We start from the raw sequence: 26,220 nt of genomic DNA on the forward strand, positions 1-26,220 counted from the left end.
GTTTCCTGCAATTCTGCCTTGCTTTCAAATCCTCTTCGTTGCCTTCCCTCAATATATTTGTGGACGAGAGTTATCAGTTATAACTCTGCAGGCTTGTGAATTGCAGTGCCCCTGAGCTCCATTTTTCAACTCGCTTTTGTGGGAGCTGGTCGCAAAAGCGCAGGATTGCTTCAGGCCCTATTCTGGTTCCGGGCGGCAAGCTGAGCCTCTGGTTAATTCTTCTTCCTGATGGGAAAATAGAGTGACCTGTGCCTGCACCAACACCTAGAGCTAGTCTCTCATTGTTTGGCCCTCTTCCCGTTCATCCTCAGGACAAATGGCAACCTGGACGGAACAGGAGGTGAAAGGTGCTGATTCTCCAAGGAGGGAGATTGCTAGTAAAGCGGCTGGAATGGCGAACCCGAGCACAAGGACATGAGAAATGAGGTGCGTTTTAGAAACCTTTCCCGATCACACGGTGTACCATCTTCTGGGTGTCTCATGCATGTTTTCGATGTAGGAAGATGCCCTTGAACCTGGAGATTTGGGACCCATGGGATGGGTACCACGCAGTATTACTTTAAAGGGTCTGCGTTTGCTCACCCAACCTCACCAAACCTCTCAGCCCCAAGAGTGTTCACCCTTATGTCTCAATCAGCAGTGGGTCTTGATATGGTCAATCCAGGTGGCATCACAGCCCCTGAACGAATTTTGTAAGAATTTCTCTCTCTTTCACTGTCTTTGTTTCACGGGTTTTTAAAAGTAGTTGATTTTTATAATGGGGTTTAGCTGCTTTTCACTGCTGTGTTTAGGCCGCTTTACACCCACTTGACTCACTTACAGAGGGATATCAACACATAGGTTTTAAGATTCTTACTAGTCAGATATATTCTTGGGCGTTGAATAGGGGGTGTTGAGTCCAGTTCACTGAGCAAGGAGTAGGTCTTGTCTATTACATATTGGGTTTATGGAACGGTATCTGAGCTAATTTGAAACCCTTCTTTTACGCATCACCCCACCTCACCTTTCCCGTTAAGCAGCCATAGTGTGTTTTCTAAACGTGTGACTCTGTTCTGTTTTGTAATTCAGTTCCAGTGTAGCGGTTTTTACATTCCCTCTATAAGTGATATCTTATGGTAAGTGTCGTTTTCTGTTTGACTTATTTCACTTAGAATCGTCGTACCTAAATCCACTCATCATGCTGCCACTAGCCTTATGGCGTTGATTTCATGGCTGATTGATATTCCATTGTACATAAGGACCACAACGTCTTTATCCATTTTTCTCTTTCCTGGGATATTTAAGGTGTAAGGAAGTGGAGGTTCTTGTCAGCAGAGCAGCCCTAAACTTTGGGGTGCCTGTGTCTTGCTGATTTTTAGTTTTCCCAATTTATACGCCCATGAGTGGAAGTGCCCTACGCTCTCTAAGCTGCGTTTTTTAGGTGTTTCAGGACACACGGTACACTTCTCCAGAGTGGCTGTTGGCAATTTACATCCCGCCCATCAGCGTAGCAAGGCTCCCGTTTCTCCATGGCCTGCCCTGCATTTCTGGTTTTGACACTTTATTCAGCATGGTCCTTTTGACCGATGGGAAGCGAGACTTCTTTGTAGCGCTGATTTGCCTTTCCAGGTTGCTTGGTTGGCCAAAAAGGGCGTATGCGTTTTTTCCTGAATATATTCAGGAAAAAACGCATACGCCCTTTTTGGCCAAGGGCATCATTGTCGAGGTTTTGCCGCTTTTCCTGTGCTTTAAAGGCGATTCGAATCTACCTCCTGAAATCAGTTTCCTGCAATTCTGCCTTGCTTTCAAATCCTCTTCGTTGCCTTCCCTCAATATATTTGTGGACGAGAGTTATCAGTTATAACTCTGCAGGTTTGTGAATTGCAGTGCCCCTGAGCTCCATTTTTCAACTCGCTTTTTTGGGAGCTGGCCGCAAAAGCGCAGGATTGCTTCAGGCCCTATTCTGGTTCCGGGCGGCAAGCTGAGCCTCTGGTTAATTCTTCTTCCTGATGGGAAAATAGAGTGACCTGTGACTGCCCCAACACCTAGAGCTAGTCTCTCATTGTTTGGCCCTCTTCCCGTTCATCCTCAGGACAAATGGCAACCTGGACGGAACAGGAGGTGAAAGGTGCTGATTCTCCAAGGAGGGAGATTGCTAGTAAAGCGGCTGGAATGGCGAACCCGAGCACAAGGACATGAGAAATGAGGTGCGTTTTAGAAACCTTTCCCGATCACACGGTGTACCATCTTCTGGGTGTCTCATGCATGTTTTCGATGTAGGAAGATGCCCTTGAACCTGGAGATTTGGGACCCATGGGATGGGTACCACGCAGTATTACTTTAAAGGGTCTGCGTTTGCTCACCCAACCTCACCAAACCTCTCAGCCCCAAGAGTGTTCACCCTTATGTCTCAATCAGCAGTGGGTCTTGATATGGTCAATCCAGGTGGCATCACAGCCCCTGAACGAATTTTGTAAGAATTTCTCTCTCTTTCACTGTCTTTGTTTCACGGGTTTTTAAAAGTAGTTGATTTTTATAATGGGGTTTAGCTGCTTTTCACTGCTGTGTTTAGGCCGCTTTACACCCACTTGACTCACTTACAGAGGGATATCAACACATAGGTTTTAAGATTCTTACTAGTCAGATATATTCTTGGGCGTTGAATAGGGGGTGTTGAGTCCAGTTCACTGAGCAAGGAGTAGGTCTTGTCTATTACATATTGGGTTTATGGAACGGTATCTGAGCTAATTTGAAACCCTTCTTTTACGCATCACCCCACCTCACCTTTCCCGTTAAGCAGCCATAGTGTGTTTTCTAAACGTGTGACTCTGTTCTGTTTTGTAATTCAGTTCCAGTGTAGCGGTTTTTACATTCCCTCTATAAGTGATATCTTATGATAAGTGTCGTTTTCTGTTTGACTTATTTCACTTAGAATCGTCGTACCTAAATCCACTCATCATGCTGCCACTAGCCTTATGGCGTTGATTTCATGGCTGATTGATATTCTATTGTACATAAGGACCACAACGTCTTTATCCATTTTTCTCTTTCCTGGGATATTTAAGGTGTAAGGAAGTGGAGGTTCTTGTCAGCAGAGCAGCCCTAAACTTTGGGGTGCCTGTGTCTTGCTGATTTTTAGTTTTCCCAATTTATACGCCCATGAGTGGAAGTGCCCTACGCTCTCTAAGCTGCGTTTTTTAGGTGTTTCAGGACACACCGTACACTTCTCCAGAGTGGCTGTTGGCAATTTACATCCCGCCCATCAGCGTAGCAAGGCTCCCGTTTCTCCATGGCCTGCCCTGCATTTCTGGTTTTGACACTTTATTCAGCATGGTCCTTTTGACCGATGGGAAGCGAGACTTCTTTGTAGCGCTGATTTGCCTTTCCAGGTTGCTTGGTTGGCCAAAAAGGGCGTATGCGTTTTTTCCTGAATATATTCAGGAAAAAACGCATACGCCCTTTTTGGCCAAGGGCATCATTGTCGAGGTTTTGCCGCTTTTCCTGTGCTTTAAAGGCGATTCGAATCTACCTCCTGAAATCAGTTTCCTGCAATTCTGCCTTGCTTTCAAATCCTCTTCGTTGCCTTCCCTCAATATATTTGTGGACGAGAGTTATCAGTTATAACTCTGCAGGTTTGTGAATTGCAGTGCCCCTGAGCTCCATTTTTCAACTCGCTTTTTTGGGAGCTGGCCGCAAAAGCGCAGGATTGCTTCAGGCCCTATTCTGGTTCCGGGCGGCAAGCTGAGCCTCTGGTTAATTCTTCTTCCTGATGGGAAAATAGAGTGACCTGTGCCTGCCCCAACACCTAGAGCTAGTCTCTCATTGTTTGGCCCTCTTCCCGTTCATCCTCAGGACAAATGGCAACCTGGACGGAACAGGAGGTGAAAGGTGCTGATTCTCCAAGGAGGGAGATTGCTAGTAAAGCGGCTGGAATGGCGAACCCGAGCACAAGGACATGAGAAATGAGGTGCGTTTTAGAAACCTTTCCCGATCACACGGTGTACCATCTTCTGGGTGTCTCATGCATGTTTTCGATGTAGGAAGATGCCCTTGAACCTGGAGATTTGGGACCCATGGGATGGGTACCACGCAGTATTACTTTAAAGGGTCTGCGTTTGCTCACCCAACCTCACCAAACCTCTCAGCCCCAAGAGTGTTCACCCTTATGTCTCAATCAGCAGTGGGTCTAGATATGGTCAATCCAGGTGGCATCACAGCCCCTGAACGAATTTTGTAAGAATTTCTCTCTCTTTCACTGTCTTTGTTTCACGGGTTTTTAAAAGTAGTTGATTTTTATAATGGGGTTTAGCTGCTTTTCACTGCTGTGTTTAGGCCGCTTTACACCCACTTGACTCACTTACAGAGGGATATCAACACATAGGTTTTAAGATTCTTACTAGTCAGATATATTCTTGGGCGTTGAATAGGGGGTGTTGAGTCCAGTTCACTGAGCAAGGAGTAGGTCTTGTCTATTACATATTGGGTTTATGGAACGGTATCTGAGCTAATTTGAAACCCTTCTTTTACGCATCACCCCACCTCACCTTTCCCGTTAAGCAGCCATAGTGTGTTTTCTAAACGTGTGAATCTGTTCTGTTTTGTAATTCAGTTCAAGTGTAGCGGTTTTTACATTCCCTCTATAAGTGATATCTTATGATAAGTGTCGTTTTCTGTTTGACTTATTTCACTTAGAATCGTCGTACCTAAATCCACTCATCATGCTGCCACTAGCCTTATGACGTTGATTTCATGGCTGATTGATATTCCATTGTACATAAGGACCACAACGTCTTTATCCATTTTTCTCTTTCCTGGGATATTTAAGGTGTAAGGAAGTGGAGGTTCTTGTCAGCAGAGCAGCCCTAAACTTTGGGGTGCCTGTGTCTTGCTGATTTTTAGTTTTCCCAATTTATACGCCCATGAGTGGAAGTGCCCTACGCTCTCTAAGCTGCGTTTTTTAGGTGTTTCAGGACACACCGTACACTTCTCCAGAGTGGCTGTTGGCAATTTACATCCCCCCCATCAGCGTAGCAAGGCTCCCATTTCTCCATGGCCTGCCCTGCATTTCTGGTTTTGACACTTTATTCAGCATGGTCCTTTTGACCGATGGGAAGCGAGACTTCTTTGTAGCGCTGATTTGCCTTTCCAGGTTGCTTGGTTGGCCAAAAAGGGCGTATGCGTTTTTTCCTGAATATATTCAGGAAAAAACGCATACGCCCTTTTTGGCCAAGGGCATCATTGTCGAGGTTTTGCCGCTTTTCCTGTGCTTTAAAGGCGATTCGAATCTACCTCCTGAAATCAGTTTCCTGCAATTCTGCCTTGCTTTCAAATCCTCTTCGTTGCCTTCCCTCAATATATTTGTGGACGAGAGTTATCAGTTATAACTCTGCAGGTTTGTGAATTGCAGTGCCCCTGAGCTCCATTTTTCAACTCGCTTTTTTGGGAGCTGGCCGCAAAAGCGCAGGATTGCTTCAGGCCCTATTCTGGTTCCGGGCGGCAAGCTGAGCCTCTGGTTAATTCTTCTTACTGATGGGAAAATAGAGTGACCTGTGCCTGCCCCAACACCTAGAGCTAGTCTCTCATTGTTTGGCCCTCTTCCCGTTCATCCTCAGGACAAATGGCAACCTGGACGGAACAGGAGGTGAAAGGTGCTGATTCTCCAAGGAGGGAGATTGCTAGTAAAGCGGCTGGAATGGCGAACCCGAGCACAAGGACATGAGAAATGAGGTGCGTTTTAGAAACCTTTCCCGATCACACGGTGTACCATCTTCTGGGTGTCTCATGCATGTTTTCGATGTAGGAAGATGCCCTTGAACCTGGAGATTTGGGACCCATGGGATGGGTACCACGCAGTATTACTTTAAAGGGTCTGCGTTTGCTCACCCAACCTCACCAAACCTCTCAGCCCCAAGAGTGTTCACCCTTATGTCTCAATCAGCAGTGGGTCTAGATATGGTCAATCCAGGTGGCATCACAGCCCCTGAACGAATTTTGTAAGAATTTCTCTCTCTTTCACTGTCTTTGTTTCACGGGTTTTTAAAAGTAGTTGATTTTTATAATGGGGTTTAGCTGCTTTTCACTGCTGTGTTTAGGCCGCTTTACACCCACTTGACTCACTTACAGAGGGATATCAACACATAGGTTTTAAGATTCTTACTAGTCAGATATATTCTTGGGCGTTGAATAGGGGGTGTTGAGTCAAGTTCACTGAGCAAGGAGTAGGTCTTGTCTATTACATATTGGGTTTATGGAACGGTATCTGAGCTAATTTGAAACCCTTCTTTTACGCATCACCCCACCTCACCTTTCCCGTTAAGCAGCCATAGTGTGTTTTCTAAACGTGTGACTCTGTTCTGTTTTGTAATTCAGTTCCAGTGTAGCGGTTTTTACATTCCCTCTATAAGTGATATCATATGATAAGTGTCGTTTTCTGTTTGACTTATTTCACTTAGAATCGTCGTACCTAAATCCACTCATCATGCTGCCACTAGCCTTATGACGTTGATTTCATGGCTGAGTGATATTCCATTGTACATAAGGACCACAACGTCTTTATCCATTTTTCTCTTTCCTGGGATATTTAAGGTGTAACGAAGTCGAGGTTCTTGTCAGCAGAGCAGCCCTAAACTTCGGGGTGCCTGTGTCTTGCTGATTTTTAGTTTTCCCAATTTATACGCCCATGAGTGGAAGTGCCCTACGCTCTCTAAGCTGCGTTTTTTAGGTGTTTCAGGACACACCGTACACTTCTCCAGAGTGGCTGTTGGCAATTTACATCCCGCCCATCAGCGTAGCAAGGCTCCCCTTTCTCCATGGCCTGCCCTGCATTTCTGGTTTTGACACTTTATTCAGCATGGTCCTTTTGACCGATGGGGAGCGAGACTTCTTTGTAGCGCTGATTTGCCTTTCCAGGTTGCTTGGTTGGCCAAAAAGGGCGTATGCGTTTTTTCCTGAATATATTCAGGAAAAAACGCATACGCCCTTTTTGGCCAAGGGCATCACTGTCGAGGTTTTGCCGCTTTTCCTGTGCTTTAAAGGCGATTCGAATCTACCTCCTGAAATCAGTTTCCTGCAATTCTGCCTTGCTTTCAAATCCTCTTCGTTGCCTTCCCTCAATATATTTGTGGACGAGAGTTATCAGTTATAACTCTGTAGGCTTGTGAATTGCAGTGCCCCTGAGCTCCATTTTTCAACTCGCTTTTGTGGGAGCTGGTCGCAAAAGCGCAGGATTGCTTCAGGCCCTATTCTGGTTCCGGGCGGCAAGCTGAGCCTCTGGTTAATTCTTCTTCCTGATGGGAAAATACAGTGACCTGTGCCTGCCCCAACACCTAGAGCTAGTCTCTCATTGTTTGGCCCTCTTCCCGTTCATCCTCAGGACAAATGGCAACCTGGACGGAACAGGAGGTGAAAGGTGCTGATTCTCCAAGGAGGGAGATTGCTAGTAAAGCGGCTGGAATGGCGAACCCGAGCACAAGGACATGAGAAATGAGGTGCGTTTTAGAAACCTTTCCCGATCACACGGTGTACCATCTTCTGGGTGTCTCATGCATGTTTTCGATGTAGGAAGATGCCCTTGAACCTGGAGATTTGGGACCCATGGGATGGGTACCACGCAGTATTACTTTAAAGGGTCTGCGTTTGCTCACCCAACCTCACCAAACCTCTCAGCCCCAAGAGTGTTCACCCTTATGTCTCAATCAGCAGTGGGTCTAGATATGGTCAATCCAGGTGGCATCACAGCCCCTGAACGAATTTTGTAAGAATTTCTCTCTCTTTCACTGTCTTTGTTTCACGGGTTTTTAAAAGTAGTTGATTTTTATAATGGGGTTTAGCTGCTTTTCACTGCTGTGTTTAGGCCGCTTTACACCCACTTGACTCACTTACAGAGGGATATCAACACATAGGTTTTAAGATTCTTACTAGTCAGATATATTCTTGGGCGTTGAATAGGGGGTGTTGAGTCCAGTTCACTGAGCAAGGAGTAGGTCTTGTCTATTACATATTGGGTTTATGGAACGGTATCTGAGCTAATTTGAAACCCTTCTTTTACGCATCACCCCACCTCACCTTTCCCGTTAAGCAGCCATAGTGTGTTTTCTAAACGTGTGACTCTGTTCTGTTTTGTAATTCAGTTCCAGTGTAGCGGTTTTTACATTCTCTCTATAAGTGATATCTTATGATAAGTGTCGTTTTCTGTTTGACTTATTTCACTTAGAATCGTCGTACCTAAATCCACTCATCATGCTGCCACTAGCCTTATGACGTTGATTTCATGGCTGATTGATATTCCATTGTACATAAGGACCACAACGTCTTTATCCATTTTTCTCTTTCCTGGGATATTTAAGGTGTAAGGAAGTGGAGGTTCTTGTCAGCAGAGCAGCCCTAAACTTTGGGGTGCCTGTGTCTTGCTGATTTTTAGTTTTCCCAATTTATACGCCCATGAGTGGAAGTGCCCTACGCTCTCTAAGCTGCGTTTTTTAGGTGTTTCAGGACACACCGTACACTTCTCCAGAGTGGCTGTTGGCAATTTACATCCCGCCCATCAGCGTAGCAAGGCTCCCCTTTCTCCATGGCCTGCCCTGCATTTCTGGTTTTGACACTTTATTCAGCATGGTCCTTTTGACCGATGGGGAGCGAGACTTCTTTGTAGCGCTGATTTGCATTTCCAGGTTGCTTGGTTGGCCAAAAAGGGCGTATGCGTTTTTTCCTGAATATATTCAGGAAAAAACGCATACGCCCTTTTTGGCCAAGGGCATCACTGTCGAGGTTTTGCCGCTTTTCCTGTGCTTTAAAGGCGATTCGAATCTACCTCCTGAAATCAGTTTCCTGCAATTCTGCCTTGCTTTCAAATCCTCTTCGTTGCCTTCCCTCAATATATTTGTGGACGAGAGTTATCAGTTATAACTCTGCAGGCTTGTGAATTGCAGTGCCCCTGAGCTCCATTTTTCAACTCGCTTTTGTGGGAGCTGGTCGCAAAAGCGCAGGATTGCTTCAGGCCCTATTCTGGTTCCGGGCGGCAAGCTGAGCCTCTGGTTAATTCTTCTTCCTGATGGGAAAATAGAGTGACCTGTGCCTGCCCCAACATCTAGAGCTAGTCTCTCATTGTTTGGCCCTCTTCCCGTTCATCCTCAGGACAAATGGCAACCTGGACGGAACAGGAGGTGAAAGGTGCTGATTCTCCAAGGAGGGAGATTGCTAGTAAAGCGGCTGGAATGGCGAACCCGAGCACAAGGACATGAGAAATGAGGTGCGTTTTAGAAACCTTTCCCGATCACACGGTGTACCATCTTCTGGGTGTCTCATGCATGTTTTCGATGTAGGAAGATGCCCTTGAACCTGGAGATTTGGGACCCATGGGATGGGTACCACGCAGTATTACTTTAAAGGGTCTGCGTTTGCTCACCCAACCTCACCAAACCTCTCAGCCCCAAGAGTGTTCACCCTTATGTCTCAATCAGCAGTGGGTCTAGATATGGTCAATCCAGGTGGCATCACAGCCCCTGAACGAATTTTGTAAGAATTTCTCTCTCTTTCACTGTCTTTGTTTCACGGGTTTTTAAAAGTAGTTGATTTTTATAATGGGGTTTAGCTGCTTTTCACTGCTGTGTTTAGGCCGCTTTACACCCACTTGACTCACTAACAGAGGGATATCAACACATAGGTTTTAAGATTCTTACTAGTCAGATATATTCTTGGGCGTTGAATAGGGGGTGTTGAGTCCAGTTCACTGAGCAAGGAGTAGGTCTTGTCTATTACATATTGGGTTTATGGAACGGTATCTGAGCTAATTTGAAACCCTTCTTTTACGCATCACCCCACCTCACCTTTCCCGTTAAGCAGCCATAGTGTGTTTTCTAAACGTGTGACTCTGTTCTGTTTTGTAATTCAGTTCCAGTGTAGCGGTTTTTACATTCCCTCTATAAGTGATATCTTATGATAAGTGTCGTTTTCTGTTTGACTTATTTCACTTAGAATCGTCGTACCTAAATCCACTCATCATGCTGCCACTAGCCTTATGACGTTGATTTCATGGCTGATTGATATTCCATTGTACATAAGGACCACAACGTCTTTATCCATTTTTCTCTTTCCTGGGATATTTAAGGTGTAAGGAAGTGGAGGTTCTTGTCAGCAGAGCAGCCCTAAACTTTGGGGTGCCTGTGTCTTGCTGATTTTTAGTTTTCCCAATTTATACGCCCATGAGTGGAAGTGCCCTACGCTCTCTAAGCTGCGTTTTTTAGGTGTTTCAGGACACACCGTACACTTCTCCAGAGTGGCTGTTGGCAATTTACATCCCGCCCATCAGCGTAGCAAGGCTCCCATTTCTCCATGGCCTGCCCTGCATTTCTGGATTTGACACTTTATTCAGCATGGTCCTTTTGACCGATGGGAAGCGAGACTTCTTTGTAGCGCTGATTTGCCTTTCCAGGTTGCTTGGTTGGCCAAAAAGGGCGTATGCGTTTTTTCCTGAATATATTCAGGAAAAAACGCATACGCCCTTTTTGGCCAAGGGCATCATTGTCGAGGTTTTGCCGCTTTTCCTGTGCTTTAAAGGCGATTCGAATCTACCTCCTGAAATCAGTTTCCTGCAATTCTGCCTTGCTTTCAAATCCTCTTCGTTGCCTTCCCTCAATATATTTGTGGACGAGAGTTATCAGTTATAACTCTGCAGGTTTGTGAATTGCAGTGCCCCTGAGCTCCATTTTTCAACTCGCTTTTTTGGGAGCTGGCCGCAAAAGCGCAGGATTGCTTCAGGCCGTATTCTGGTTCCGGGCGGCAAGCTGAGCCTCTGGTTAATTCTTCTTCCTGATGGGAAAATAGAGTGACCTGTGCCTGCCCCAACACCTAGAGCTAGTCTCTCATTGTTTGGCCCTCTTCCCGTTCATCCTCAGGACAAATGGCAACCTGGACGGAACAGGAGGTGAAAGGTGCTGATTCTCCAAGGAGGGAGATTGCTAGTAAAGCGGCTGGAATGGCGAACCCGAGCACAAGGACATGAGAAATGAGGTGCGTTTTAGAAACCTTTCCCGATCACACGGTGTACCATCTTCTGGGTGTCTCATGCATGTTTTCGATGTAGGAAGATGCCCTTGAACCTGGAGATTTGGGACCCATGGGATGGGTACCACGCAGTATTACTTTAAAGGGTCTGCGTTTGCTCACCCAACCTCACCAAACCTCTCAGCCCCAAGAGTGTTCACACTTATGTCTCAATCAGCAGTGGGTCTAGATATGGTCAATCCAGGTGGCATCACAGCCCCTGAACGAATTTTGTAAGAATTTCTCTCTTTCACTGTGTTTGTTTCACGGGTTTTTAAAAGTAGTTGATTTTTATAATGGGGTTTAGCTGCTTTTCACTGCTGTGTTTAGGCCGCTTTACACCCACTTGACTCACTTACAGAGGGATATCAACACATAGGTTTTAAGATTCTTACTAGTCAGATATATTCTTGGGCGTTGAATAGGGGGTGTTGAGTCAAGTTCACTGAGCAAGGAGTAGGTCTTGTCGATTACATATTGGGTTTATGGAACGATATCTGAGCTAATTTGAAACCCTTCTTTTAGGCATCACCCCACCTCACCTTTCCCGTTAAGCAGCCATAGTGTGTTTTCTAAACGTGTGACTCTGTTCTGTTTTGTAATTCAGTTCCAGTGTAGCGGTTTTTACATTCCCTCTATAAGTGATATCTTATGATAAGTGTCGTTTTCTGTTTGACTTATTTCACATAGAATCGTCGTACCTAAATCCACTCATCATGCTGCCACTAGCCTTATGACGTTGATTTCATGGCTGAGTGATATTCCATTGTACATAAGGACCACAACGTCTTTATCCATTTTTCTCTTTCCTGGGATATTTAAGGTGTAACGAAGTGGAGGTTCTTGTCAGCAGAGCAGCCCTAAACTTCGGGGTGCCTGTGTCTTGCTGATTTTTAGTTTTCCCAATTTATACGCCCATGAGTGGAAGTGCCCTACGCTCTCTAAGCTGCGTTTTTTAGGTGTTTCAGGACACACCGTACACTTCTCCAGAGTGGCTGTTGGCAATTTACATCCCGCCCATCAGCGTAGCAAGGCTCCCATTTCTCCATGGCCTGCCCTGCATTTCTGGTTTTGACACTTTATTCAGCATGGTCCTTTTGACCGATGGGAAGCGAGACTTCTTTGTAGCGCTGATTTGCCTTTCCAGGTTGCTTGGTTGGCCAAAAAGGGCGTATGCGTTTTTTCCTGAATATATTCAGGAAAAAACGCATACGCCCTTTTTGGCCAAGGGCATCATTGTCGAGGTTTTGCCGCTTTTCCTGTGCTTTAAAGGCGATTCGAATCTACCTCCTGAAATCAGTTTCCTGCAATTCTGCCTTGCTTTCAAATCCTCTTCGTTGCCTTCCCTCAATATATTTGTGGACGAGAGTTATCAGTTATAACTCTGCAGGTTTGTGAATTGCAGTGCCCCTGAGCTCCATTTTTCAACTCGCTTTTTGGGAGCTGGCCGCAAAAGCGCAGGATTGCTTCAGGCCCTATTCTGGTTCCGGGCGGCAAGCTGAGCCTCTGGTTAATTCTTCTTCCTGATGGGAAAATAGAGTGACCTGTGCCTGCCCCAACACCTAGAGCTAGTCTCTCATTGTTTGGCCCTCTTCCCGTTCATCCTCAGGACAAATGGCAACCTGGACGGAACAGGAGGTGAAAGGTGCTGATTCTCCAAGGAGGGAGATTGCTAGTAAAGCGGCTGGAATGGCGAACCCGAGCACAAGGACATGAGAAATGAGGTGCGTTTTAGAAACCTTTCCCGATCACACGGTGTACCATCTTCTGGGTGTCTCATGCATGTTTTCGATGTAGGAAGATGCCCTTGAACCTGGAGATTTGGGACCCATGGGATGGGTACCACGCAGTATTACTTTAAAGGGTCTGCGTTTGCTCACCCAACCTCACCAAACCTCTCAGCCCCAAGAGTGTTCACACTTATGTCTCAATCAGCAGTGGGTCTAGATATGGTCAATCCAGGTGGCATCACAGCCCCTGAACGAATTTTGTAAGAATTTCTCTCTTTCACTGTGTTTGTTTCACGGGTTTTTAAAAGTAGTTGATTTTTATAATGGGGTTTAGCTGCTTTTCACTGCTGTGTTTAGGCCGCTTTACACCCACTTGACTCACTTACAGAGGGATATCAACACATAGGTTTTAAGATTCTTACTAGTCAGATATATTCTTGGGCGTTGAATAGGGGGTGTTGAGTCCAGTTCACTGAGCAAGGAGTAGGTCTTGTCTATTACATATTGGGTTTATGGAACGGTATCTGAGCTAATTTGAAACCCTTCTTTTACGCATCACCCCACCTCACCTTTCCCGTTAAGCAGCCATAGTGTGTTTTCTAAACGTGTGACTCTGTTCTGTTTTGTAATTCAGTTCCAGTGTAGCGGTTTTTACATTCCCTCTATAAGTGATATCTTATGATAAGTGTCGTTTTCTGTTTGACTTATTTCACTTAGAATCGTCGTACCTAAATCCACTCATCATGCTGCCACTAGCCTTATGACGTTGATTTCATGGCTGATTGATATTCCATTGTACATAAGGACCACAACGTCTTTATCCATTTTTCTCTTTCCTGGGATATTTAAGGTGTAAGGAAGTGGAGGTTCTTGTCAGCAGAGCAGCCCTAAACTTTGGGGTGCCTGTGTCTTGCTGATTTTTAGTTTTCCCAATTTATACGCCCATGAGTGGAAGTGCCCTACGCTCTCTAAGCTGCGTTTTTTAGGTGTTTCAGGACACACCGTACACTTCTCCAGAGTGGCTGTTGGCAATTTACATCCCGCCCATCAGCGTAGCAAGGCTCCCGTTTCTCCATGGCCTGCCCTGCATTTCTGGTTTTGACACTTTATTCAGCATGGTCCTTTTGACCGATGGGAAGCGAGACTTCTTTGTAGCGCTGATTTGCCTTTCCAGGTTGCTTGGTTGGCCAAAAAGGGCGTATGCGTTTTTTCCTGAATATATTCAGGAAAAAACGCATACGCCCTTTTTGGCCAAGGGCATCATTGTCGAGGTTTTGCCGCTTTTCCTGTGCTTTAAAGGCGATTCGAATCTACCTCCTGAAATCAGTTTCCTGCAATTCTGCCTTGCTTTCAAATCCTCTTCGTTGCCTTCCCTCAATATATTTGTGGACGAGAGTTATCAGTTATAACTCTGCAGGTTTGTGAATTGCAGTGCCCCTGAGCTCCATTTTTCAACTCGCTTTTTTGGGAGCTGGCCGCAAAAGCGCAGGATTGCTTCAGGCCCTATTCTGGTTCCGGGCGGCAAGCTGAGCCTCTGGTTAATTCTTCTTCCTGATGGGAAAATAGAGTGACCTGTGCCTGCCCCAACACCTAGAGCTAGTCTCTCATTGTTTGGCCCTCTTCCCGTTCATCCTCAGGACAAATGGCAACCTGGACGGAACAGGAGGTGAAAGGTGCTGATTCTCCAAGGAGGGAGATTGCTAGTAAAGCGGCTGGAATGGCGAACCCGAGCACAAGGACATGAGAAATGAGGTGCGTTTTAGAAACCTTTCCCGATCACACGGTGTACCATCTTCTGGGTGTCTCATGCATGTTTTCGATGTAGGAAGATGCCCTTGAACCTGGAGATTTGGGACCCATGGGATGGGTACCACGCAGTATTACTTTAAAGGGTCTGCGTTTGCTCACCCAACCTCAGCAAACCTCTCAGCCCCAAGAGTGTTCACCCTTATGTCTCAATCAGCAGTGGGTCTAGATATGGTCAATCCAGGTGGCATCACAGCCCCTGAACGAATTTTGTAAGAATTTCTCTCTCTTTCACTGTCTTTGTTTCACGGGTTTTTAAAAGTAGTTGATTTTTATAATGGGGTTTAGCTGCTTTTCACTGCTGTGTTTAGGCCGCTTTACACCCACTTGACTCACTTACAGAGGGATATCAACACATAGGTTTTAAGATTCTTACTAGTCAGATATATTCTTGGGCGTTGAATAGGGGGTGTTGAGTCCAGTTCACTGAGCAAGGAGTAGGTCTTGTCTATTACATATTGGGTTTATGGAACGGTATCTGAGCTAATTTGAAACCCTTCTTTTACGCATCACCCCACCTCACCTTTCCCGTTAAGCAGCCATAGTGTGTTTTCTAAACGTGTGACTCTGTTCTGTTTTGTAATTCAGTTCCAGTGTAGCGGTTTTTACATTCCCTCTATAAGTGATATCTTATGATAAGTGTCGTTTTCTGTTTGACTTATTTCACTTAGAATCGTCGTACCTAAATCCACTCATCATGCTGCCACTAGCCTTATGACGTTGATTTCATGGCTGATTGATATTCCATTGTACATAAGGACCACAACGTCTTTATCCATTTTTCTCTTTCCTGGCATATTTAAGGTGTAAGGAAGTGGAGGTTCTTGTTCAGCAGAGCAGCCCTAAACTTTGGGGTGCCTGTGTCTTGCTGATTTTTAGTTTTCCCAATTTATACGCCCATGAGTGGAAGTGCCCTACGCTCTCTAAGCTGCGTTTTTTAGGTGTTTCAGGACACACCGTACACTTCTCCAGAGTGGCTGTTGGCAATTTACATCCCGCCCATCAGCGTAGCAAGGCTCCCCTTTCTCCATGGCCTGCCCTGCATTTCTGGTTTTGACACTTTATTCAGCATGGTCCTTTTGACCGATGGGGAGCGAGACTTCTTTGTAGCGCTGATTTGCATTTCCAGGTTGCTTGGTTGGCCAAAAAGGGCGTATGCGTTTTTTCCTGAATATATTCAGGAAAAAACGCATACGCCCTTTTTGGCCAAGGGCATCACTGTCGAGGTTTTGCCGCTTTTCCTGTGCTTTAAAGGCGATTCGAATCTACCTCCTGAAATCAGTTTCCTGCAATTCTGCCTTGCTTTCAAATCCTCTTCGTTGCCTTCCCTCAATATATTTGTGGACGAGAGTTATCAGTTATAACTCTGCAGGCTTGTGAATTGCAGTGCCCCTGAGCTCCATTTTTCAACTCGCTTTTGTGGGAGCTGGTCGCAAAAGCGCAGGATTGCTTCAGGCCCTATTCTGGTTCCGGGCGGCAAGCTGAGCCTCTGGTTAATTCTTCTTCCTGATGGGAAAATAGAGTGACCTGTGCCTGCCCCAACATCTAGAGCTAGTCTCTCATTGTTTGGCCCACTTCCCGTTCATCCTCAGGACAAATGGCAACCTGGACGGAACAGGAGGTGAAAGGTGCTGATTCTCCAAGGAGGGAGATTGCTAGTAAAGCGGCTGGAATGGCGAACCCGAGCACAAGGACATGAGAAATGAGGTGCGTTTTAGAAACCTTTCCCGATCACACGGTGTACCATCTTCTGGGTGTCTCATGCATGTTTTCGATGTAGGAAGATGCCCTTGAACCTGGAGATTTGGGACCCATGGGATGGGTACCACGCAGTATTACTTTAAAGGGTCTGCGTTTGCTCACCCAACCTCACCAAACCTCTCAGCCCCAAGAGTGTTCACCCTTATGTCTCAATCAGCAGTGGGTCTAGATATGGTCAATCCAGGTGGCATCACAGCCCCTGAACGAATTTTGTAAGAATTTCTCTCTCTTTCACTGTCTTTGTTTCACGGGTTTTTAAAAGTATTTGATTTTTATAATGGGGTTTAGCTGCTTTTCACTGCTGTGTTTAGGCCGCTTTACACCCACTTGACTCACTTACAGAGGGATATCAACACATAGGTTTTAAGATTCTTACTAGTCAGATATATTCTTGGGCGTTGAATAGGGGGTGTTGAGTCCAGTTCACTGAGCAAGGAGTAGGTCTTGTCTATTACATATTGGGTTTATGGAACGGTATCTGAGCTAATTTGAAACCCTTCTTTTACGCATCACCCCACCTCACCTTTCCCGTTAAGCAGCCATAGTGTGTTTTCTAAACGTGTGACTCTGTTCTGTTTTGTAATTCAGTTCCAGTGTAGCGGTTTTTACATTCCCTCTATAAGTGATATCTTATGATAAGTGTCGTTTTCTGTTTGACTTATTTCACTTAGAATCGTCGTACCTAAATCCACTCATCATGCTGCCACTAGCCTTATGACGTTGATTTCATGGCTGATTGATATTCCATTGTACATAAGGACCACAACGTCTTTATCCATTTTTCTCTTTCCTGGGATATTTAAGGTGTAAGGAAGTGGAGGTTCTTGTCAGCAGAGCAGCCCTAAACTTTGGGGTGCCTGTGTCTTGCTGATTTTTAGTTTTCCCAATTTATACGCCCATGAGTGGAAGTGCCCTACGCTCTCTAAGCTGCGTTTTTTAGGTGTTTCAGGACACACCGTACACTTCTCCAGAGTGGCTGTTGGCAATTTACATCCCGCCCATCAGCGTAGCAAGGCTCCCATTTCTCCATGGCCTGCCCTGCATTTCTGGTTTTGACACTTTATTCAGCATGGTCCTTTTGACCGATGGGAAGCGAGACTTCTTTGTAGCGCTGATTTGCCTTTCCAGGTTGCTTGGTTGGCCAAAAAGGGCGTATGCGTTTTTTCCTGAATATATTCAGGAAAAAACGCATACGCCCTTTTTGGCCAAGGGCATCATTGTCGAGGTTTTGCCGCTTTTCCTGTGCTTTAAAGGCGATTCGAATCTACCTCCTGAAATCAGTTTCCTGCAATTCTGCCTTGCTTTCAAATCCTCTTCGTTGCCTTCCCTCAATATATTTGTGGACGAGAGTTATCAGTTATAACTCTGCAGGTTTGTGAATTGCAGTGCCCCTGAGCTCCATTTTTCAACTCGCTTTTTTGGGAGCTGGCCGCAAAAGCGCAGGATTGCTTCAGGCCCTATTCTGGTTCCGGGCGGCAAGCTGAGCCTCTGGTTAATTCTTCTTCCTGATGGGAAAATAGAGTGACCTGTGCCTGCCCCAACACCTAGAGCTAGTCTCTCATTGTTTGGCCCTCTTCCCGTTCATCCTCAGGACAAATGGCAACCTGGACGGAACAGGAGGTGAAAGGTGCTGATTCTCCAAGGAGGGAGATTGCTAGTAAAGCGGCTGGAATGGCGAACCCGAGCACAAGGACATGAGAAATGAGGTGCGTTTTAGAAACCTTTCCAGATCACACGGTGTACCATCTTCTGGGTGTCTCATGCATGTTTTCGATGTAGGAAGATGCCCTTGAACCTGGAGATTTGGGACCCATGGGATGGGTACCACGCAGTATTACTTTAAAGGGTCTGCGTTTGCTCACCCAACCTCACCAAACCTCTCAGCCCCAAGAGTGTTCACACTTATGTCTCAATCAGCAGTGGGTCTAGATATGGTCAATCCAGGTGGCATCACAGCCCCTGAACGAATTTTGTAAGAATTTCTCTCTTTCACTGTGTTTGTTTCACGGGTTTTTAAAAGTAGTTGATTTTTATAATGGGGTTTAGCTGCTTTTCACTGCTGTGTTTAGGCCGCTTTACACCCACTTGACTCACTTACAGAGGGATATCAACACATAGGTTTTAAGATTCTTACTAGTCAGATATATTCTTGGGCGTTGAATAGGGGGTGTTGAGTCAAGTTCACTGAGCAAGGAGTAGGTCTTGTCGATTACATATTGGGTTTATGGAACGATATCTGAGCTAATTTGAAACCCTTCTTTTAGGCATCACCCCACCTCACCTTTCCCGTTAAGCAGCCATAGTGTGTTTTCTAAACGTGTGACTCTGTTCTGTTTTGTAATTCAGTTCCATTGTAGCGGTTTTTACATTCCCTCTATAAGTGATATCTTATGATAAGTGTCGTTTTCTGTTTGACTTATTTCACATAGAATCGTCGTACCTAAATCCACTCATCATGCTGCCACTAGCCTTATGACGTTGATTTCATGGCTGAGTGATATTCCATTGTACATAAGGACCACAACGTCTTTATCCATTTTTCTCTTTCCTGGGATATTTAAGGTGTAACGAAGTGGAGGTTCTTGTCAGCAGAGCAGCCCTAAACTTCGGGGTGCCTGTGTCTTGCTGATTTTTAGTTTTCCCAATTTATACGCCCATGAGTGGAAGTGCCCTACGCTCTCTAAGCTGCGTTTTTTAGGTGTTTCAGGACACACCGTACACTTCTCCAGAGTGGCTGTTGGCAATTTACATCCCGCCCATCAGCGTAGCAAGGCTCCCCTTTGTCCATGGCCTGCCCTGCATTTCTGCTTTTGACACTTTATTCAGCATGGTCCTTTTGACCGATGGGGAGCGAGACTTCTTTGTAGCGCTGATTTGCCTTTCCAGGTTGCTTGGTTGGCCAAAAAGGGCGTATGCGTTTTTTCCTGAATATATTCAGGAAAAAACGCATACGCCCTTTTTGGCCAAGGGCATCACTGTCGAGGTTTTGCCGCTTTTCCTGTGCTTTAAAGGCGATTCGAATCTACCTCCTGAAATCAGTTTCCTGCAATTCTGCCTTGCTTTCAAATCCTCTTCGTTGCCTTCCCTCAATATATTTGTGGACGAGAGTTATCAGTTATAACTCTGCAGGCTTGTGAATTGCAGTGCCCCTGAGCTCCATTTTTCAACTCGCTTTTGTGGGAGCTGGTCGCAAAAGCGCAGGATTGCTTCAGGCCCTATTCTGGTTCCGGGCGGCAAGCTGAGCCTCTGGTTAATTCTTCTTCCTGATGGGAAAATAGAGTGACCTGTGCCTGCCCCAACACCTAGAGCTAGTCTCTCATTGTTTGGCCCTCTTCCCGTTCATCCTCAGGACAAATGGCAACCTGGACGGAACAGGAGGTGAAAGGTGCTGATTCTCCAAGGAGGGAGATTGCTAGTAAAGCGGCTGGAATGGCGAACCCAAGCACAAGGACATGAGAAATGAGGTGCGTTTTAGAAACCTTTCCCGATCACACGGTGTACCATCTTCTGGGTGTCTCATGCATGTTTTCGATGTAGGAAGATGCCCTTGAACCTGGAGATTTGGGACCCATGGGATGGGTACCACGCAGTATTACTTTAAAGGGTCTGCGTTTGCTCACCCAACCTCACCAAACCTCTCAGCCCCAAGAGTGTTCAACCTTATGTCTCAATCAGCAGTGGGTCTTGATATGGTCAATCCAGGTGGCATCACAGCCCCTGAACGAATTTTGTAAGAATTTCTCTCTCTTTCACTGTCTTTGTTTCACGGGTTTTTAAAAGTAGTTGATTTTTATAATGGGGTTTAGCTGCTTTTCACTGCTGTGTTTAGGCCGCTTTACACCCACTTGACTCACTTACAGAGGGATATCAACACATAGGTTTTAAGATTCTTACTAGTCAGATATATTCTTGGGCGTTGAATAGGGGGTGTTGAGTCCAGTTCACTGAGCAAGGAGTAGGTCTTGTCGATTACATATTGGGTTTATGGAACGGTATCTGAGCTAATTTGAAACCCTTCTTTTACGCATCACCCCACCTCACCTTTCCCGTTAAGCAGCCATAGTGTGTTTTCTAAACGTGTGACTCTGTTCTGTTTTGTAATTCAGTTCCAGTGTAGCGGTTTTTACATTCCCTCTATAAGTGATATCTTATGATAAGTGTCGTTTTCTGTTTGACTTATTTCACTTAGAATCGTCGTACCTAAATCCACTCATCATGCTGCCACTAGCCTTATGACGTTGATTTCATGGCTGAGTGATATTCCATTGTACATAAGGACCACAACGTCTTTATCCATTTTTCTCTTTCCTGGGATATTTAAGGTGTAAGGAAGTGGAGGTTCTTGTCAGCAGAGCAGCCCTAAACTTTGGGGTGCCTGTGTCTTGCTGATTTTTAGTTTTCCCAATTTATACGCCCATGAGTGGAAGTGCCCTACGCTCTCTAAGCTGCGTTTTTTAGGTGTTTCAGGACACACCGTACACTTCTCCAGAGTGGCTGTTGGCAATTTACATCCCGCCCATCAGCGTAGCAAGGCTCCCATTTCTCCATGGCCTGCCCTGCATTTCTGGTTTTGACACTTTATTCAGCATGGTCCTTTTGACCGATGGGAAGCGAGACTTCTTTGTAGCGCTGATTTGCCTTTCCAGGTTGCTTGGTTGGCCAAAAAGGGCGTATGCGTTTTTTCCTGAATATATTCAGGAAAAAACGCATACGCCCTTTTTGGCCAAGGGCATCATTGTCGAGGTTTTGCCGCTTTTCCTGTGCTTTAAAGGCGACTCGAATCTACCTCCTGAAATCAGTTTCCTGCAATTCTGCCTTGCTTTCAAATCCTCTTCGTTGCCTTCCCTCAATATATTTGTGGACGAGAGTTATCAGTTATAACTCTGCAGGTTTGTGAATTGCAGTGCCCCTGAGCTCCATTTTTCAACTCGCTTTTTGGGAGCTGGCCGCAAAAGCGCAGGATTGCTTCAGGCCCTATTCTGGTTCCGGGCGGCAAGCTGAGCCTCTGGTTAATTCTTCTTCCTGATGGGAAAATAGAGTGACCTGTGCCTGCCCCAACACCTAGAGCTAGTCTCTCATTGTTTGGCCCTCTTCCCGTTCATCCTCAGGACAAATGGCAACCTGGACGGAACAGGAGGTGAAAGGTGCTGATTCTCCAAGGAGGGAGATTGCTAGTAAAGCGGCTGGAATGGCGAACCCGAGCACAAGGACATGAGAAATGAGGTGCGTTTTAGAAACCTTTCCCGATCACACGGTGTACCATCTTCTGGGTGTCTCATGCATGTTTTCGATGTAGGAAGATGCCCTTGAACCTGGAGATTTGGGACCCATGGGATGGGTACCACGCAGTATTACTTTAAAGGGTCTGCGTTTGCTCACCCAACCTCACCAAACCTCTCAGCCCCAAGAGTGTTCACCCTTATGTCTCAATCAGCAGTGGGTCTAGATATGGTCAATCCAGGTGGCATCACAGCCCCTGAACGAATTTTGTAAGAATTTCTCTCTCTTTCACTGTCTTTGTTTCACGGGTTTTTAAAAGTAGTTGATTTTTATAATGGGGTTTAGCTGCTTTTCACTGCTGTGTTTAGGCCGCTTTACACCCACTTGACTCACTTACAGAGGGATATCAACACATAGGTTTTAAGATTCTTACTAGTCAGATATATTCTTGGGCGTTGAATAGGGGGTGTTGAGTCCAGTTCACTGAGCAAGGAGTAGGTCTTGTCTATTACATATTGGGTTTATGGAACGGTATCTGAGCTAATTTGAAACCCTTCTTTTACGCATCACCCCACCTCACCTTTCCCGTTAAGCAGCCATAGTGTGTTTTCTAAACGTGTGACTCTGTTCTGTTTTGTAATTCAGTTCCAGTGTAGCGGTTTTTACATTCCCTCTATAAGTGATATCTTATGATAAGTGTCGTTTTCTGTTTGACTTATTTCACTTAGAATCGTCGTACCTAAATCCACTCATCATGCTGCCACTAGCCTTATGACGTTGATTTCATGGCTGATTGATATTCCATTGTACATAAGGACCACAACGTCTTTATCCATTTTTCTCTTTCCTGGGATATTTAAGGTGTAAGGAAGTGGAGGTTCTTGTCAGCAGAGCAGCCCTAAACTTTGGGGTGCCTGTGTCTTGCTGATTTTTAGTTTTCCCAATTTATACGCCCATGAGTGGAAGTGCCCTACGCTCTCTAAGCTGCGTTTTTTAGGTGTTTCAGGACACACCGTACACTTCTCCAGAGTGGCTGTTGGCAATTTACATCCCGCCCATCAGCGTAGCAAGGCTCCCATTTCTCCATGGCCTGCCCTGCATTTCTGGTTTTGACACTTTATTCAGCATGGTCCTTTTGACCGATGGGAAGCGAGACTTCTTTGTAGCGCTGATTTGCCTTTCCAGGTTGCTTGGTTGGCCAAAAAGGGCGTATGCGTTTTTTCCTGAATATATTCAGGAAAAAACGCATACGCCCTTTTTGGCCAAGGGCATCATTGTCGAGGTTTTGCCGCTTTTCCTGTGCTTTAAAGGCGATTCGAATCTACCTCCTGAAATCAGTTTCCTGCAATTCTGCCTTGCTTTCAAATCCTCTTCGTTGCCTTCCCTCAATATATTTGTGGACGAGAGTTATCAGTTATAACTCTGCAGGTTTGTGAATTGCAGTGCCCCTGAGCTCCATTTTTCAACTCGCTTTTTTGGGAGCTGGCCGCAAAAGCGCAGGATTGCTTCAGGCCCTATTCTGGTTCCGGGCGGCAAGCTGAGCCTCTGGTTAATTCTTCTTCCTGATGGGAAAATAGAGTGACCTGTGCCTGCCCCAACACCTAGAGCTAGTCTCTCATTGTTTGGCCCTCTTCCCGTTCATCCTCAGGACAAATGGCAACCTGGACGGAACAGGAGGTGAAAGGTGCTGATTCTCCAAGGAGGGAGATTGCTAGTAAAGCGGCTGGAATGGCGAACCCGAGCACAAGGACATGAGAAATGAGGTGCGTTTTAGAAACCTTTCCCGATCACACGGTGTACCATCTTCTGGGTGTCTCATGCATGTTTTCGATGTAGGAAGATGCCCTTGAACCTGGAGATTTGGGACCCATGGGATGGGTACCACGCAGTATTACTTTAAAGGGTCTGCGTTTGCTCACCCAACCTCACCAAACCTCTCAGCCCCAAGAGTGTTCACACTTATGTCTCAATCAGCAGTGGGTCTAGATATGGTCAATCCAGGTGGCATCACAGCCCCTGAACGAATTTTGTAAGAATTTCTCTCTCTTTCACTGTCTTTGTTTCACGGGTTTTTAAAAGTAGTTGATTTTTATAATGGGGTTTAGCTGCTTTTCACTGCTGTGTTTAGGCCGCTTTACACCCACTTGACTCACTTACAGAGGGATATCAACACATAGGTTTTAAGATTCTTACTAGTCAGATATATTCTTGGGCGTTGAATAGGGGGTGTTGAGTCAAGTTCACTGAGCAAGGAGTAGGTCTTGTCGATTACATATTGGGTTTATGGAACGATATCTGAGCTAATTTGAAACCCTTCTTTTAGGCATCACCCCACCTCACCTTTCCCGTTAAGCAGCCATAGTGTGTTTTCTAAACGTGTGACTCTGTTCTGTTTTGTAATTCAGTTCCAGTGTAGCGGTTTTTACATTCCCTCTATAAGTGATATCTTATGATAAGTGTCGTTTTCTGTTTGACTTATTTCACATAGAATCGTCGTACCTAAATCCACTCATCATGCTGCCACTAGCCTTATGACGTTGATTTCATGGCTGAGTGATATTCCATTGTACATAAGGACCACAACGTCTTTATCCATTTTTCTCTTTCCTGGGATATTTAAGGTGTAACGAAGTGGAGGTTCTTGTCAGCAGAGCAGCCCTAAACTTCGGGGTGCCTGTGTCTTGCTGATTTTTAGTTTTCCCAATTTATACGCCCATGAGTGGAAGTGCCCTACGCTCTCTAAGCTGCGTTTTTTAGGTGTTTCAGGACACACCGTACACTTCTCCAGAGTGGCTGTTGGCAATTTACATCCCGCCCATCAGCGTAGCAAGGCTCCCGTTTCTCCATGGCCTGCCCTGCATTTCTGGTTTTGACACTTTATTCAGCATGGTCCTTTTGACCGATGGGGAGCGAGACTTCTTTGTAGCGCTGATTTGCCTTTCCAGGTTGCTTGGTTGGCCAAAAAGGGCGTATGCGTTTTTTCCTGAATATATTCAGGAAAAAACGCATACGCCCTTTTTGGCCAAGGGCATCACTGTCGAGGTTTTGCCGCTTTTCCTGTGCTTTAAAGGCGATTCGAATCTACCTCCTGAAATCAGTTTCCTGCAATTCTGCCTTGCTTTCAAATCCTCTTCGTTGCCTTCCCTCAATATATTTGTGGACGAGAGTTATCAGTTATAACTCTGCAGGCTTGTGAATTGCAGTGCCCCTGAGCTCCATTTTTCAACTCGCTTTTGTGGGAGCTGGTCGCAAAAGCGCAGGATTGCTTCAGGCCCTATTCTGGTTCCGGGCGGCAAGCTGAGCCTCTGGTTAATTCTTCTTCCTGATGGGAAAATAGAGTGACCTGTGCCTGCCCCAACACCTAGAGCTAGTCTCTCATTGTTTGGCCCTCTTCCCGTTCATCCTCAGGACAAATGGCAACCTGGACGGAACAGGAGGTGAAAGGTGCTGATTCTCCAAGGAGGGAGATTGCTAGTAAAGCGGCTGGAATGGCGAACCCAAGCACAAGGACATGAGAAATGAGGTGCGTTTTAGAAACCTTTCCCGATCACACGGTGTACCATCTTCTGGGTGTCTCATGCATGTTTTCGATGTAGGAAGATGCCCTTGAACCTGGAGATTTGGGACCCATGGGATGGGTACCACGCAGTATTACTTTAAAGGGTCTGCGTTTGCTCACCCAACCTCACCAAACCTCTCAGCCCCAAGAGTGTTCAACCTTATGTCTCAATCAGCAGTGGGTCTTGATATGGTCAATCCAGGTGGCATCACAGCCCCTGAACGAATTTTGTAAGAATTTCTCTCTCTTTCACTGTCTTTGTTTCACGGGTTTTTAAAAGTAGTTGATTTTTATAATGGGGTTTAGCTGCTTTTCACTGCTGTGTTTAGGCCGCTTTACACCCACTTGACTCACTTACAGAGGGATATCAACACATAGGTTTTAAGATTCTTACTAGTCAGATATATTCTTGGGCGTTGAATAGGGGGTGTTGAGTCCAGTTCACTGAGCAAGGAGTAGGTCTTGTCGATTACATATTGGGTTTATGGAACGGTATCTGAGCTAATTTGAAACCCTTCTTTTACGCATCACCCCACCTCACCTTTCCCGTTAAGCAGCCATAGTGTGTTTTCTAAACGTGTGACTCTGTTCTGTTTTGTAATTCAGTTCCAGTGTAGCGGTTTTTACATTCCCTCTATAAGTGATATCTTATGATAAGTGTCGTTTTCTGTTTGACTTATTTCACTTAGAATCGTCGTACCTAAATCCACTCATCATGCTGCCACTAGCCTTATGACGTTGATTTCATGGCTGAGTGATATTCCATTGTACATAAGGACCACAACGTCTTTATCCATTTTTCTCTTTCCTGGGATATTTAAGGTGTAAGGAAGTGGAGGTTCTTGTCAGCAGAGCAGCCCTAAACTTTGGGGTGCCTGTGTCTTGCTGATTTTTAGTTTTCCCAATTTATACGCCCATGAGTGGAAGTGCCCTACGCTCTCTAAGCTGCGTTTTTTAGGTGTTTCAGGACACACCGTACACTTCTCCAGAGTGGCTGTTGGCAATTTACATCCCGCCCATCAGCGTAGCAAGGCTCCCATTTCTCCATGGCCTGCCCTGCATTTCTGGTTTTGACACTTTATTCAGCATGGTCCTTTTGACCGATGGGAAGCGAGACTTCTTTGT

The sequence above is a fragment of the Eschrichtius robustus genome, chromosome 1, assembly GCF_028021215.1.
Source record: "Eschrichtius robustus isolate mEscRob2 chromosome 1, mEscRob2.pri, whole genome shotgun sequence".
NCBI lineage: Eukaryota > Metazoa > Chordata > Mammalia > Artiodactyla > Eschrichtiidae > Eschrichtius > Eschrichtius robustus.